The 12,637-nt window shown below is 41.7% G+C and overlaps 1 protein-coding gene across 16 annotated transcripts in view; it reads left to right on the top strand.

The window, feature by feature from the left end:
• The first annotated feature begins 1,109 nt into the window (after positions 1–1,109).
• FMN1 (formin 1) overlaps positions 1,110–12,637 on the top strand; it is a 498,278-nt gene continuing 486,750 nt past the window's right edge. For 8 of the 16 annotated variants that reach the window (XM_044925241.2, XM_025295966.3, XR_006542923.2 and 5 more), the window contains exons 1-2: positions 1,159–1,226; positions 1,752–1,832. The gene's annotated coding sequence lies outside the window, so the exon portion shown is untranslated. Of the gene's footprint in view, positions 1,227–1,697; positions 1,833–12,637 lie in introns of those variants that run through there. The other 8 variants (XM_044925245.2, XM_044925244.2, XM_044925243.2 and 5 more) reach the window with 6 other exon arrangements.

Below are 12,637 nucleotides of genomic sequence, written 5' to 3'. Positions count from 1 at the left end.
CAATGCCCCTTCTTGCCCACCCACTTGGAACAGATAGGCCATCCAAATCACAGACCGAATCACTGTATCATTCAGGCTTCAAATCCTCTTATGAAACGTTTTAGAGTAATTCATTCCAGTAATAATTACATTTATTTAGGGGAAAAATAATTTATCTTGGCATCAAGTACACTGATCCTCCAGCACACAATGCCAGCAAGCAGGTACCCCCCATTGTGAGGCCTCTTGACATCCGGACTCAGCATTCCTTTCCCGAATTGCCGAGTCCCCTTGTTCAGATTTTTGCGCAAACCTGGTTAGCTCTTCAGAGAAGGCAATGGCACCCCACTCCAGGTACTCTTGCCTGGAAAATCCATGGACGGAGGAGCCTGGTGGGCTGCAGTCCATGGGGTCGCTAAGAGTCGGACACGACTGAGCAACTTCACTTTCACTTTTTACTTTCATGCATTGGAGAAGGAAATGGCAACCTACTCCAGTGCTCTTATTTTCAAGTGGTCAAAGTAATTTACTTGTCATGGATTCTGACTAAAAAGCAATTTGGATGCGGAACTGGGAGTGTGAGGGAAACTAACATAAGAGCTGGGTTTACCTGTAGATTCTTTCTTGAGTTTTCTGCTTTGACTCCTTTTAGCACTTACGATCTGGGGTTGCTAGGGTTGCAAGGGCAGTGGCCATTGACCTGATCACTGGAGCAGCACAGCCTTGTGGGGTCTCCGAGGCGTGGGAATCTCAGAAACTGTGGTTGCCATGGACCCGCTCCCTTCCCCCCATTGCTTCGAATCAGTCTAGGGCGTGCATCTGAGAGGCAACCCAGAGCAGGCAAGCTGGGGGCACGGGGCCAGGGATTGGCTGTTGCCCTTGCGGTCTACCTTAGATCTCGCCTTGAGACCATCACCTCCTACCCAGCAGCCTGGATATGCGTTGCCCAATAATCTTGCCGCTCTGCTCCTGATTGGGCGCCGTCGCCTTCCACCCCGCCTTGCTATCCGCCCTCCCAGGAGCCGCTACGCATTTCCATTGGTCATCAGCCCTGCCGATCAGTCCGTAGCTTACCTCCCCCAAACAGCCCGTCGGGCGAGCGCGTGCTGGGGAGGCGGGGCCTCACGTTTGGGGGTGGGGTTGGGGCGGGGCCTCGACGGAGGCCGGAGCCGCGGCAGCTTCAGGCTCTAGCTCTCGGACTCAAGCGCAGCATCCTCGCTGCGGCTACGGCTGCTGCACCTGGTCAGGTAAAGAGAGCCTTGTCCGTCCTGCTGGCGGTCTGCCCCGCCTCTTCTCCTTCCCGACCAAAGGTTGCCTGCTCCGTAGGGCTCTAGGAAAGAGGCGTCAAATCTGTTTTGCCTAGTTACCTTATCTTTCTTCCCTACTGCGTCCATTCTTCCAGCTCCGCAACTAAGAGGTTCCGAAGTGCGTTGTTGGGCCCTCCACCCTGGTCTTCCTAACGCTCCTCATTACAGAACTGTCTGTTAACTCCAAGCCCTCTCGACCCGCCAGCGCAGTCTCATTCTCACCTTGGCACAGGAAGGGTGGAAGGGCGGGTGGGGGAGGGAGCGATGCAGCGCTGTATTTTGAAGCTGGGTGTGTTTAGTTCTGAGGGGGAGTACTTAAATGGGGCTGGTTTGGGAATGGAAGTTGCTTCCTGGTTTTGACTGGGAGTGACCAGAAGGCTATCTGTTGCTGCTTTGTGCTTATATTTATAGGTGGCATTCACTATCAGTATTTTCTTCTTTCATTATCATCATCATCATCAACAGCACCACGACCACCGCCATCAACATTTCCCTTCCTCCATCAGAGCTCTTCAAGTTCTGCAAAAGCAGACTCTGTTCAGGCATGTAAGTGTTGACCCCCAAATAATAAGCAATGAGCTTGCCCCACCTGAGGCCAGAGCCAAGTACTCCTTTAACTCAAGGACAAGTAGCTGGGAACGGGGTTGAATGGGAGGAGTTTCTTTATCCCCCCCTTTGGGTTGTTGAGATTGCCACAAAAAACCCCTTTGTTTTAATCATTCACACTACTGCTTGCTGGCTCCTGGAGAATTTGACATTGGCACTGGCATTCATACATTCTTGATGGGCTGAATGCAGAGTTGTGGACCAGTGATGCAAGCCTGTGCAGTATGGGGGCTTCGGTCATGGAGAGGTGAATGCTCAGATCCCTTAGGAGGATCAGGTCAAGTGGCTTAGCATCTGACTTCCTTCTGCAGTGGCTCTATATGGGGTGTGTGCCAGCATGTGCTGTGTCTTCTTGGGGATCGAAGCTCCTGGGGAGAGATTTATGTTATGGGCACACCTTTGGTTTTCAACAATCATTGCTCAGCTGTTCTTAGGGCTAACCCCAAGATCACTTGGCTCTCATGCTTCTTTACCATTAGGAGGAAAGACAGCAAAGCCAAGGGTTGCATATCAGATTAACTCATTATGGAAGACAGAGCCTTAAAAATATTATGAAAGCCCTAGATCTTCTTGGTCAGCCATATATAATCATTAGTCTTGTTTTTCTCAACTGTGTTTTTAGTGCAGTAGGACCCATGAATTAAGCTCCTTTAGATATCTGCAGGAACAAAGGAGCAGAGGGTCATCACTGGAGGAAAACAATGGATAAAAGTCGGAAGGCAGTGCATCACAATGGTTAAACTTAGAGACCTGTCACTTGGGTTCATGTCCTGATTCAACCACTTGCTAGTTGAGTGGGTTTTGGCAAGTCACTATCCTTTTGAATTTTAGCTTCTTGTCTATAAAATGAGGATAATATTACCTGCCTCATAGGGGATGTTGTTAAAATGCTCAGTAGTTCCTGACACATTGTGAGTGAAGAATGAATGTAACTTTTATTAATAATACTTACCAACAAGAATAATAAAGGCCAGTGTTCTGTCCCTAAAAAGTACATTTTTACCCTGTTGTCTTTCTCCCTCCTTTTTTGGTCTCAGAGATGATCCCAGTGGGGGATGGCACTCTTCAGGCTCCTCATAAGACTCTTAGAGAAGTGGCATGTGTTTGGACAGATATTTCTCTCACCACCTGAGCAGATGCTTGGCAAGCTCTGTTAAGACACATTAGAGATGTAGCTTTAGAGAAGGTTTTGGACCTCTGGGCCTATCCTAGGTTGCTCATTCTCCCCAGGGTGTTCAGTGCACTGACTTGGTAAACTGTGCTTTTCAGAGAATCACTAGTGAGTGCGTTGGCTTCTGCCCAGAAGAAGCAAAACTACTTCAAAAATGCCCCTGGAAATAGAAGAAATTCTAACTTGCCAGCATGGAAGAATTTGTATTTTACAGTACTTTTATTCTCTAATGTGTTTTTCTTTGTTCATGTAGGAAACATGAACATCTTTGTGGTTTAGTTTTCTTATGTAGAAGGAGAAGTTAACAGTCTTAACTGCCTTTGGGGATACTTTGAAATTTAGAGTATATTATCAATATTCATTAGGGTATGGTCTGTTGTATAGGATGGAAACCCAGCTAGAAAGAATTGTAAGCAAAAATGAACACTGTGGCTAATATAACTGAGCCATGACCAGACTCTAATGTTGTGGTGAGGAAGTTGGTCTACCCCCAGCTTCTGAGATTTGAATGCTTTTCTGGTTGCTAGTTTGCTTTCTGTTTCCTTATACCTTTGAATTCTTTTATTTCTGCCCTTATTTCTGTCTTGGCTTTATTCCTTCCTATCACAGGCCTTGTCTTCTCAGTGCCTTCATAATGTCTACATTCACATCCATCTTGCTGTGTAACCTGAGGATAATCCCTTCTCCTTATTTCCATAGTGAATCCACACGGAAGAACTGTTATTCATCAGTCCTTGGTAACAGACTTAACTGTTTAGAATGAAGGTCTTGGCTAAGAGGATGGGGTCCTTTGGGTCCTACCTATGATTGTCTGGGGGTGTATCGGCTTCTTTACTCTCTAGACATAAAATTTGTAGAGCTGTCCCCAAAATAGGAAGGTTGGACAGGATGGGAACAGACTAGAGCTTGATGTGATGAAGGTAAACATCCTTGATAGAGGATTCAGAAACACTCCTCTCCTGCCTCCCATGTGCTGATTCAAAATCATTTTATGTTAAAGCTTTGGACTCATGCCTGTCATCCCAGGCAGTGGTATTTTAGATGATCTTGCCCTTAATGGTTTTCTTATTAAAACCTGGTGTGTATAATTGTGAAAATTTATCAGAGATATTTAATACTATACAGTGATTCTACTGTTGATAGATCATGTTTGGGGATTACTCATACCTTCTTGCTGGGACTTTGTTTAACAGGAGCATTATTTTTAGACGCACTGTGTTAAAAATCACCTTTAGTCTCAGCAGGTCCCAGCCTGTGGGTTGTTGAAGTTATAGCCATTAATCTGATTTGCTTGATCTTGTAAAGATGCTAAACCATGGGAATTGTATCCTTACGGAGCAAATATGAGCTTGCACCGACAGGCTGGCCATGGGAGGGAATTGAAACACCCCTGTGTTTAGTGTCTGTGTAGAAATGCTAACGAAGCAGTCGTCTGTATGCCCTGTAATATAACTACTAGAATGGAAAGATGGAAAGGAGGCTGAGAACTTCCTTACCTTGTCAACATATGAAAGCAAGCCTCTGGGAAATGGACTATTCCCTCCCACTTATGTGTCTCAAGTTCTCTGGCTAGCTGTATAATGAGTCCCTGAATAATCTTTATATCTATATTTCTTTAGATTTTGAACACCTAATACCATAGTTTTGTATGAGGCTAGGGTAGGCCAGAGAGTTGGTCTTCCTTTAGGCCACTTCAACTCTGCTTTCCTGAAATGTCCTCTGTAATTCACCTCTGCAGAAAGCAGGCTATTGGCGAGGTTTTTGTTTTTGTTTTTTTAAACCAATTCATCTGTATCCTTACCTTAATCGAAACTGACCTGTATTGTGTTCTGTCTTATTAGGGCCGTATCTGTTTCTCCTTTCTAAATTGTCAGATCATTGTTGAGGACCAACATCTTTCAAATTAAATGCATTTTACCTTGGTCTTCTGAGTCACAGATTATTGGGGGTAATGTTTTGGAGGGAGATAGATTTTTTTTTTTTTTTTGACAAGAGAAAAACAAACAGAAGTTTATTAGGATGTGTGTGGAGCTTACATGTGGGAAGACTCAGACATGAGTTACCCCAAAGGGCAGTTAGAACCTGGGCTTATGATCATTTTAAGTGAAAGGAAAAGGAATTTGGGGCTTCTGGGTGGGCGAGGCAAGTTATGAGAAAGTAACCTGGAAATGTTATGGTAAACAAGGGTTGTTTAATTAGGTTATGCAGATTTCAGTCTGTTATTTCTCCATTGATAAGAGTTGAGTTCTCTGGAGAAGGAAATGGCAACCCATTCCAGTATTCTTGCCTGGGAAGTTCCATGGACAGTGGAGTCTGGCAGGTTACAGTCCATAGGGTTGCAGAGAGTCAGGCATGACTAAATAACAACTGCAGACAGTAATGGCCTTAGGGATGATTTAACTGGAGCATTGTTTTAAAAATAAACTTTTTATTTGGAAACAATTTGAGATTTACAGAAAAATTGTAAAGATAATACAGAGAGTTCCCATAGGCCCCACTCAGTTTCCCATATTAGTAACATCTTAGATTACTTACATTACTATGGTACATTTGTTACAACTAATCAATGAATATTGAAAAAAAATTTTTTTGAGTCCTCTCTAGTGTGTGAGAGAAGGAAACACCTCTTTCAAATAGAAATTTCTTTTATAAATGTAAATTTCCTTATAAAAGGAAAACATGTGCATTGGTTTCAGAGTTTTCCTGCATCTGCTGGTGCTCAGTGGTATTTATTTATTTATTTTTATTCAGTGGTATTTAACTCAAAATAATCCATATGCCAAAGAGGCATATTTTGCAGTAGCATATTCTGGTACCCCTCATTCTGCTCTTTAACACTTCCTTTCTTTTTTCTGAAGAGGTTTTATATATAAAAATCGAGCTGGTAGCTGTAGGAGATTCTGCTTAGGGTTTGTGAGATTAGAGATGCACAAAGGGAGAGAGAAAACAAGAATAACAACACAGATTGGAACAATCTATGAGAAAGAAGAAAAGGACAGATTTAAAGCATTGCCCTGGTTCACTGAGTCATTCTCTCAGTCCTGAAACAGGTCAGTTCAGTTAAACAGTTGTGTCTTATTTCAGGAGGTGGTAGAGTAGGTGGGAGTAAGGTGACCCCCTGAATTAGGCCTCTATACGGTGTGATAAATGCTCCACTTAATAAGGGGCATTTCATTGGAAACGAGGAGAAAACAAAGATTAATGGTTAGAACAAACTCGAAACCCAATTTTTGAGTCCAGAGGGCAGTTGGGTCAAAAAGATTTCTAGATACTGGATTTGAAGCATCCTTGAATGGTAGAGCGAGGACAGGCAGTGGCAATTTGATGAATTTCGTGGTTTGCAGTTTCTGCGTCCCTGGTGATGGCATGGTGTGTTCCAGGGAATTTTCTGAGCACCCTATCCAGCAATCAGAATGAAGATTGGTAGGTAGGACTTTTTAATATTTATGTGGGTCATCAGAATGTAGGCATTAAAGGATGAGCAGCAAATGCAGTCAGAAGGCTGACCGAGGGGCAGGTGGTAGATACGGCTGTAAGTGCAGGGCAGGAGACACATATGGTGCTTGCTGCTGTTGTGGTTTTGTTGCCGAGTTGTATCCAACTCTGCCATCCCATGGATTGTAGCACACCAGGCTTCCCTTGGATTTTGCTCAGACTCATGTTCATTGAGTCAGTGATGCCATCCACCCATCTCATCCTCTGTCACCTTCTTCTCCTCCTGCCCTCAACCTTTCCCAGCATCAGAGTCTTTTCCAATGAGTTGGCTCTTCGTATCAGGTGGCCAAAGGATTGGAGCTTCAGCTTCAGCTTCAGCATCAGTCATTCCAATGAATATTCAGAGTTGATTTCCTTTAGGATTGACTGGTTTGATCTCCTTGCAGTCCAGGAGGCTCTTAAGAGTCTTATCAGGCACCACAATTCTGTCAAGGTATTAGTACTGCCATCCCAGTAGGAGCTCTCTAGCACCTATTTGTGAAAGAAGCACAAAGAACACAAGATGTCTTGCAGACTAGTATTTAAAAATCCAACCAACAGAGAAGGACATGGCTGCTCTTCTTTAGCTATGGTTGCCTTGTTTTTGTTGATTTTTTTCCTCTTTCTCTCTCTCTCTTTTTTTTTTTTTTTGGTTGTTCTGTTTTTGCCCGTATGAGTGTCTGTTCACACTCATCCAGGCTAAGATGGTTTCTTCAGTGATTTCCTCTGTGAAACATGGTAGGAAAAACATGTATGTTTCAGAGAGAGGAGACTCTGTCTACTTTTCAGGAGAAGCTCACTCCCATGGTCCACTGATCATGGTAGTTTTGGTAAACCATACAGTTTCCCAAACCTGGACATTTGCACAAATGATCCAGTGAGATTCTCTGAAAGAGCAGCATCACCTGTGGCCAAGAGAAAACCCTTCAGAGCAGCACATAGAGGATCATGGAGCTGCCTCCTGCTCTCCGAGAGCTCTTTCCAATGTTCTGGATTCTCTTGAGTCTTACGTTCTGGTTTTCTGCTCTTCAGTGCTGTAAAGATTGCTGAGCTAGAGTGGGCAACGTATTGTGGAATGACAAGTGCTCTCTTAGTGTTGCATGATCTTGTTCTTATAGGGCAAATGTAGTTATGTTGAATGTGTTCAGTCCCTGGGAGACACAAATAAAATCTTTGTCAACCTTTTTCAGAGGGTACATTGCAGCACTGATCTACTGACTGATTGAAAGTTCATCCCTATGATCTTAGATCTGTGAGTACTCATAAAGCCAATATCTCACCATTATACCATGGAGGTCATATAGCTTGCTGATGCTCTGTTCTGGGAAAAATATCATCAAAGTCTTTTCCAAGAGCAGGCAGTGAGTATGAGTGTGTGTTCCTCTGTGCCCATCCTGTGCTTAATACAGGGCATTTAAACTCCTTTCCTTGGTTACCTCTGGGCAGTAGGTAAGTGTGCTATACTTCTGTGTATAGACGAGCAAATCAGGGTTAGGAGAGGTTACCATGCTTTTGAAGGATATGGCTATTAATGGAACAGGGTAGTATTTACCCTACCTGCTGGACTTGCATTCTACCTTCTGTCTGTGTCTTCTAAGCCACAGAGAACATTCCTAGCTTTAATATTTTTTAACTTTCAAAGCAGAACAAACCATAAATATAGTGTAGTTTCTGGGTATGGATTCAGTAAAAAGCAGTTGCTGTTTTTAGGCATTAAAATTATTTTTACTTTCTCTTTTTAGATAAAGCAGCCACTTTAGAAAATTTTCTAAGCCTAGTTCATATTCAAAAAGCTTTGCAAATAATTTTGTTAAAAGCCCACAAGTCTGCAGAAAACAGAATTCATCTGCAGAACTGGCATCCATCCTGTCCCCATTTGCCAACGTCCTTGTCTCCTTTTATCTCTGTTTCTGCTGCAGCATCTTCTACCTTCCACTACAGGAGATCAGCTGGGCTTCTGAAACCACTCTTTCCTACCTACCACCCCTCAAATAAATATGAAGGGAGTACATCTCATATAATAGGGGATATCATCCTTGTGTTAAGGTCACTTTCTGATCTGTCTTAAGCTGGTTCTGATTTCTTTAAAGCTCTTAAAACAAAGGTTAACTTTACTTTTCATGATGACTTGAAGACCCAAAACTCCATGATACCTTAGTGTCATAAAGTTGACAGATTGAAAAAAAAAAAACAACAACGTGTCCTGTCTCCTTTACAAATCTTGTACCCAGGTTGTTCTCTAGGCAAGTGACAAGATATTTTTCTAGTTGTACAATGGAGAAAACTGAGATAGGGAGATAAAAAGTGACTTGGTCAAGGTCACTCATGGTCAGCCGCACAGCCAAGAATAGATCCAGGTCACCAGACTCCCTGGGCTTTCTTCATTACATCACTCAACCTCTCTTCAGGAAGAGACAGCCCTGCCAAACACAAAAATGAAAGGACAGTCAACTCTCAGCCTCTGTTTTGGGGGCTTGGTCTTTTTAAAAATGTTATATTGAATTAAATCATACAGCAATCGCTGCTAAATTGCAGCACTGATAGCAGGATTAACTATCTTAACTAAGGCAGAATTAGTTAAGAAAAGCAGAATTCTGTATCTATAGTCAATAATACTGTACTGTGCACTTAATTTAAGAAGGTAGATTGCTCATTGTATTCTTATCAAAATAAATAAAAAATTATAAAAAGATAAATGAAATTCTGATATCACAGTCAAAACCTGGGCAAATGACAAAACGAAAAGGGGAGATAGCTGAAGACTCCCAAGTGGTTGCTAGGAGCTTGTGCTCAATTCGCATCTGAGAAGGAAGAAATTCACAGAAGAGGAGAGAAGGGGTATGTTGTCTAAGATGACACATATAGAAGTATGGCATGGACCCAGGAGAATAGCATCAGGAAAACCAAGGTCATGAACAAGAAGATTTGAAAAAAAGTTGCTAAGGCTGTTTTTATAAGAGAAGGTTTTTAACAGCGCAATCAGTGCCTGATGTATAGATGCTGCTGCTTGAGTGAGGTCAGAGTTCACAGAGAGGGAGGACGCAGAGCTACTCAATTCTCATTTTGCTCCTGTCTTTTCCTTTCAAGTGAGCAGATGAGAGTCTCCATCTACAGGGACAAGTATATAAAAATATCTCATCTCTTTATTATTTTTTTTTCAAACCATGTGCATGTCTGTTTCAAGCCTCTTCCTTCTGGGAGGAAGGAAGTCTTATGAAAAACTTATTCTCAGTCCTCCTTAGGGTCATAGACATATAATCCCAGAGCTATGGCAAGGCTCCAAGAAGCTGACACAGGGGAGCAGCGTGGGGAGAGGAGACCCTGTGGTCACTGAGGCCTCTGATCACACAGTTCACACTGCAGCACTCTGTGTTGTTGCTCCTCTGGCTCTCTCAGGGGCTGCTACTCAGGTCATCTTTAGTCCACAGGATTCTTTTGGTGACATTTCCTATGATTCTTTCTGCCTAGGTCTACCACACACAGGTCAGGGGCATGTGGCCTCCTTAGGGACACTGACAGGAAGCAGGGCCTGGCCCCTCTTCCTCCAGAATCCATCAACCTACCTCTCTCCTTTCCCAACAGCCCTGGGAACTAATATTCCTTGTTTCTTCAAGATTCTCTGTGTCCATTAATATTATTCCTTCTTACCTCCTTCAAGCAATTCCTAGTGTTCTTCTAAGTGTTTGGGATTTTGGGAAACAAAACCCCAGAAATATTCTCAGGCTGTTTTCTTTTTTCTCAATGCCACATGCCTCTCCTGATGCAATGAATCCCACTTCTGACACCTGCCTTATTGGGGGTCAAACAAAAGGGAAAAATACAAGGAGAAAATAAACACTGATTAGTATCTCTGAACATTCCTTTAGCAGCACAGTAATTTGGTATACCTGTCTTTTTCTCATTCATTTTCCTTTCTTTGAAAATAACCCCAGGGTATATATAAGCATGGGCTTCATATACATAAGACCCTGTCCCTGGACAGGGCTAATTAAATTGGGGATAGCATTCTGATCCAAGCTGGGCCAGTTGCAGCCTCTTCCCCAAGAATTTAGAGTTTAGGGTTGAAGGGTGGTAGTGACTAAGAGTGAGAGAGTCAAGTCACAGAGAGTGCTCCAAGGACAGCCCCTGAACACTGTCCCAGTGGCCTTTGGAAGTCTCTGCTTCCTATTCTTCTTGCTCTTGGCTTTCCTGCTCTTTTTCTGATTTCATGAAATTGTCCATGAATTTCATGAAATTGGATATGCTTCTCTTTTTGTTAACATGGCCAAAATTAGTTTCAGTTGCTTGCATCCAAGAGTAATTTAAGAATTGTCCTTAGAATTACAAAGGCAGAAAAACATGGAAAAACAAGGAAACTGAAACTCAGAATAGGCAAAGAGTAAGATAGAATTTAGATATTTAGGGTGTGTCCATCTAATGACTTAAAGTGACCATTGCAAGAATTGTATTTGGAATCCTGGAACAAGTTTTGGCCTTTTTGGAGGAGTTGTTTTTAACTGTGCTCACAGCTTTGTGGTGGAAACTTTGACACACGGAGGGACAGTCAGATGGTATACTGGGTTTCAAGGATGAAAGCGTCTGCATTTGAGGACTTGAAGAGACTAGGGTGTTTTAGTCAGGATGAGATGTCTTAGGAAACAGGACTGTCTTTCAGGTGTTTAAAGGACAAATGGATGGAAGAGAAGTTGAATTTACTCATTTCAGCTCCAGAAGTAAGAACAAGCTCCCATGAAGAGATATTAATGGAGATGGATTTTAACTTGAAATAAGGGAATTTTTTTGTTGTTGTTTTTAACATTTAGAGCTATCTGACATTCTATGATTTCCTTGGGGGGTAGAGAACAATATGCCATAGAAGAGTTCAAGTTGAACTTTGATGTCCATTCACAAAGATTCAATGAAAGAGAGAATCCAGAATTGGGATGAAACAGATAACTTCTAAATTTACTTTAAAGTCTAGATTTCATCATTTTCCATATAAATATTACTAACTCCTCAACTGGAAAAATGCCAACACACATTTTGACAGAATGTAATAGGATTTAAAGCACTTTGCAAATAAAGTTTTTATGAAAAATTTCTTCCTTTATTAAAAAAAAAACAAAAAACAAAAAAAAACCCTGTTGGCTACAAACTGTCTTTGAAGGAAGACATTTTCAAAAAATAAGGCAACAAAAATGTATTTTCTCTAAATGGAATTGACAATGATTAACGGTTTCACTGCCAAGTGGTTCACTGAATTGAAAAAACTCTGTGATGTTAACATAATCATACAAAACCCAGGGAATACCGAATTCCATTTTCCCTAAATTTCTAGACTGTAAGAAACTGAGTAGATTCTTTGAATTATTTTAAGGAATAAATCAGAATCCGAACTCTTCTCCCAAACCTTTATAAGTGAAAAGAATGTCACCAGAGCACATTCTATTAAACCTAAACAGATATTTTATCTACCATTCCCCAGAACACTCACAGAAACTAGTCCCTTTCACAACTCTGAGACCCTTTGTGTATTTTAGATTATTGTTCTTAACTAGAGGGTAAGAACTAGGTTATTCTAGTTTATCATTTACATAGCAAGCAGATATTGACACTCAGTAATCATGTCTTAAACAAGAAGGGACAAGGAAAGCCACTTAGTTTGCAATCCTGGTCTTACAGACTCCACCAGACAGAATCTGACATCATGAAGCTTTGCATAATCTCTTTCATAATCTCGTATTCTCCGTGTAAAAACCTTTGAAAACGTAAACACACATATAACCATTCATTAGCTCCCTACTCTGTTTATTTAAGTGGATTACATTTATAAAGAGCATTCAAAAGAATCCAGCCTCTTCTGCTTTGCAAATTGGATTCTCAAGTCATCTTAAAGATACCATTTCCAACATAAGTAAAAAACGTGCTTTCTACCTATTTTAAAGTCTAACTTGAAAGAAATATAATCATGAATGCAGACTCTTGTAAAACCCTTTTAAAACTCATTTTTGGAAATGTAAAAAAATAGAAAAGGTACAAAGAAGAAAAGAACAATGATTGATATTGCCACCAGGAAAAATGGAACTAAACCTTGGTATTTTCTCTCCCTTTATTTTAAGGA

Source organism: Bubalus bubalis, chromosome 11, assembly GCF_019923935.1.
Source record: "Bubalus bubalis isolate 160015118507 breed Murrah chromosome 11, NDDB_SH_1, whole genome shotgun sequence".
NCBI lineage: Eukaryota > Metazoa > Chordata > Mammalia > Artiodactyla > Bovidae > Bubalus > Bubalus bubalis.
The sequence above is the reverse complement of the archived record's forward strand: the minus strand, read 5'-3'. Positions and strand labels throughout refer to the sequence as shown.